This window comes from Orcinus orca, chromosome 14 (genome assembly GCF_937001465.1).
Source record: "Orcinus orca chromosome 14, mOrcOrc1.1, whole genome shotgun sequence".
Taxonomy (NCBI): Eukaryota; Metazoa; Chordata; class Mammalia; order Artiodactyla; family Delphinidae; genus Orcinus; species Orcinus orca.
In genome coordinates this window covers 14,205,295-14,209,836 of record NC_064572.1, presented here as the reverse complement: position 1 = coordinate 14,209,836, position 4,542 = coordinate 14,205,295, and the positions used below count along the sequence as shown (strand labels likewise).

Sequence of the window (4,542 nt, the reverse complement as noted above, 5' to 3'; positions counted from 1 at the left end):
ATATCTTTACTATAGAAATTTTTTAAAAAAGAAGTATAAGACTACCAAGCTAAGAATGGCGAGACTAAAAGCCATCACACTTCACTCATGCACGACACACATGCTAAGTTCTAGCCATGTAATATGAATAAAAATCCAGTAAACATTCATCAGAAACTCACCCAATGGAAGGAGGGTATAGAAAGTCACCTAATAAGAACCCATCAATAACTAATACAAAATTACTGAATAAGATCATGAGAAAAAGTAAAAGCTACTTACATACCTAAAATGATCATTTATGTCATAAACTTCTCTCCCAAAAATAACAATAAGTTATGTTCAACCAATGGACTTATGCTCGCACAAGGGGGAATTTCAAGAAGGATTAAAGCCATCTATGAACCTCTAAAAAAGTCTAAGTTCCCATCTACCAATGTGTTCTTACAATATAGTTAAATACATTTTGGGTATTAAAATGAACTGGAACACAGACACTCATCAAACAGTAATTTACAGTATTCATGGAAATATAGGAATTATCTCAGGCTATTTCTTCTTAACACATACACCTGCCCTACTGCAAGATGGTGTTTCTTCACTCTTCACACTCTTCTCCTGTAGATTTCCTGCTTTCTCCTTCAATATCCTATCCTACTGTGAAAGCTAATAAAAATAACAGTGATGCACGGCTTATACCAAACACCCTACGGATGATGCAGTAAACAAAAATGCCTTCAGTGTTGAAATACATTCAAGCCTAATTTCTAGCATTCAAAATTTTCTCTCCTCTGTTCACAATTTTTCATATGCTATGGTCTGAATGTTTGTGTCCCCCCTCCAATTCACATGTTAGAACCCTAAAGCCCAATGTGATGGTGTTAGGAGGTGGGGGCTTTGGGAGGTGAGTAGGTCATGAGGGTGGAGCCCTCATGAATGGAATTAGCACCCTTATCAAAAAAGATCCCATGGAACTCAGAGCCAGCCCCTCCTGCCATATGAGGACACAATGAGAAGCTGTGACCCAGAAGAGGGCCCTCACCCAACTATGCTGGCACCCTGATCTCAGACTTCCAGCCTCCAAAACTGTGAGAAATAAATTTCTGTGCTTATAAGCTACCCAATGTGTGCTATTTCATTATGGCAGCCCAAACGGACTAAGACATCATATGGAATACAGAAGTTGCTACCTAAAATTAATTAGTTAGAAACAAGCTACAGAACACTGGGTCAGCAGTGAAAAGACCTCCCCTTGTTTCACACCTCCTGGAGTTAACAGGCTTCCTATCGCCTCATAGCATTAGCCCACAGGAGTCCCAGAGATGCTAAGAGATTGGTCCACCACCACCCTGACTCATGGCAAAGGAAATAGGTATTCATGGTGTCTCCTTTGAAAAAGCCAAGTGAAACAAGACTGGTAGGAGGGCGTGGGGAGCGAGAAAGGCTTGACAACACATAACTACTTACTTAGGCAATGACTACGATGCTATGGACACAAGCCTCATACAGGACATTCAGGGCCACTCTAATGCCACATAAATCCCCCTTCATTGGGTAACATGAAAATGCACTTTCTGTATTTATCGCCATATACTGCATTCTGTAGAAATTAACAAACTTCTGGCCTCAGGGGGAATTTATGTGGGTAAAACAAAAAGGTATGATATTAATTAATTAACCACGTCCGCCCCCTAAAGCTAATGATGGGCTCTCCATCGTGGATTCACATACGTCTCATCAATACGAATTAAATGTATTCAGGAAGTTTTGAAAAGCACTTATTCACTTGCTTTACCCACTCTTGTTCAGAAAGGCATTTAACTGGCTTAAAAAATAAACAGGGAAAAGCAGATTTTTAAAATGAGCGAAATATACAGCTCTTTGATTTTTTTTGTATAAAGCGGCTTAGAGGGAAAACAATTCAATCAGCTACATAAACACATCTCATAATCCCCAATCATCACACTAAAATCACGTTCATCTTAAAATTACCACAGATTTAACTGCTATACAATGAAAAGCAAGTATGCTCCAAATTATAAGCAGTCAGAGTTTTAGGGTATCATTTAAAAAATAAAAACATCCCAGTATGCAACTGACTTCTATTAAGCCAACTGTCATGGGTAGGACTAAATCTACATTTGGTAAAGAGATACGCTTGTTTTTTTAAAAAACTGAGTATGTCTCTACTTTCAAAGACAAGTCCTTGAAACTATCTCCATTTGGAAAAAAAAGGTATAATTTTAAGAGGCTTACTTATTCACTTCAAGTGATTGCTGGGTGTTGCTTTTACTGTATTTTTCTTTTTTTAATTTGATTTTTAATTTATTTTTTATACAGCAGGTTCTTATTAGTTAGCTATTTTATACATATTAATGTATATATGTTAATCCCAATCTCCCAATTCATCCCACCACCACCCCTCCCAACCCCCGCTTTCCCCCCTTGGTGTTTACTGTGTTTTTTCTAAAGCTATTTGCCATTACATGATTGGATAACAAGTCTAAAACTACTATAATTGTGATATGTAGAGGAGAGATTAAATTCAACACTCCCTCTTAAATAAATCAGGTTGTATTAGGGATACTATTGGAAATATTTATTTTAAAAGGTTTTGAACCCATCACTAAGGTTACATTTTCCCTCTCTCTGTTTATGCTAGCCACAATTTAAGTTTGACGTTTTCCAGTTCAGTTTGTCAACCAGCATAAATAAAAGATGGTCCCTTTTCATGATTAGTTTCAGTTATTTTTCTTAGAGCAATGTAATATTTCAACATTTTATTTACCTTTAAAATTAACAACATATATTATGACACTAAAGAAAGCATCTAGACTGCATTGTACAGGCAGAGGGCAGAGCTCTAAAAAAAAAGGAAGGGGATTTTGCCAGGCTACAATTCTTATACATGAGCAGACAGGATGGTGCTGGGGAAAATGCTCTGTGACACCCAGCAAGTTCATCGCTGGCCCAGTGTGTGGGATGCAGGGACGGTGATTAGATTTGAAGCCCATGGAGGTTCACTGAGGCACTTCAGTTTATGTGATAAGCTTCAGCCATAAAAAAGAATGAAATAATACAATTTGCAGCAACATGGGTGGACCTAGAGATTATCATACTAAGTGAACAAAGCCAGACGGAGAAAGACAAATATCATACGGTATCACTCACATGTGGAATCTTTTAAAAAAAAAAAAAGATACAAATGAATTTATTTGCAAGACAGAAATAGACCCACAGACATAGAAAACGAATTTAGGGTTACCAAAGGGGAAAGCGGGGAGGGGAAGGAATAAATTAGGGGTTTGGGATTAACAGATACACACTACTATATATAAAATAGATAACCAACAAGGACCTACATATAGCACAGGGAACTCTACTCAGTATTTTATAAGAACCTAAAAAAGGAAAAGAATCTGAAAAAGAATATATAACTGAATCACTGTGCTATAGATCTAAGATGAACACAACACTGTAAAGCAACAATACTTCAGGAAAAAGATTGGTTTGGCCATAAAGTTCGTTCGGGTTTTTTGTAACATCTTATGGAAAAACCCCAAAGGAACTTTTTGGCCAAACCAATATATAGAGAGAGGGGGAAAAAAAGCTTCAATCCAAAGCCCTCTGGTTTTTATTTCACTGTGTTTTGTGGATCAAGACAGAATAAGAACCGCTCAGCATATGAATCCTAAGAATTCTGCACTAACATTAAATGCCGCCTCCGTGCCCCAACCCAGCCTCTTTCCACCCAGTGGGCTGGACCACCAGGATAGGAGCTACTTCAACTCCCTGACAGAGATCTAGGATGCCTCTGCCCATTGAGCCCTTGAACACAGGCCTTCAACCAAAGTCCGTCATTCAGGAAGTATTAACAGACAAATCTTACTACAGCAAACACAGTGAAATTCAGAAGGAACAAAAGCACTAACATCAAACCATCCACGTCCCTTTCCGGCAATGATGACCTCCCCAGGAGAACATGCCTCTCGCAAAGGATCTCCTTCATCCCTCTCCAGAAGAGAAGAGGAAACACAAGAAGCGCCTGGTGCAGCGCCCCAATTCCTATCGCAAATGCCCAGGATGCTCTGAGATCACCACCGTCTTCAGCCATGCACAAACAGTAGTTTTGGGTGTTGGCTGCTCTACTGTCCTCTGCCAGCCTACAGGAGGAAAAGCAAGGCTTGCGGAGGATGCTCCTTCAGATGGAAGCAGCACTAAAGGCAGCCTGAATCAAGATGGATGGGAAACCGTCCCAATAAACACACTTTGGGTTAAAACAAACAAACAAACAAAAACCATCCACCTCCAACACGCATAAAAGTCCATAAAGTACTACATGTCTAGTATTAGATTATTTTTCAGTTAACATATGGATATTTAAGGATTTTCCAGCTTTCTTTTCTCAACCAAATTAAAATCAGGTAGATAAAGCACCACCCATCACTCTCCCTTTCAGGGACACATGTTATAACATGTCAGCAGAGCTGGGTTTACAGCTTTTTATCACCAATGAGCTGCGTGACCCTGGGGCAGTAACTTCACCCTTGAAAGCCTGTGATT

The 4,542-nt window shown here is 39.0% G+C and overlaps 1 pseudogene; it reads left to right on the top strand.

The window, feature by feature from the left end:
* Window positions 1-3,961: 3,961 nt before the first annotated feature.
* LOC101274755 (40S ribosomal protein S27-like) lies at window positions 3,962-4,200 on the top strand (annotated as a pseudogene).
* The last annotated feature ends 342 nt before the right edge of the window (window positions 4,201-4,542 follow it).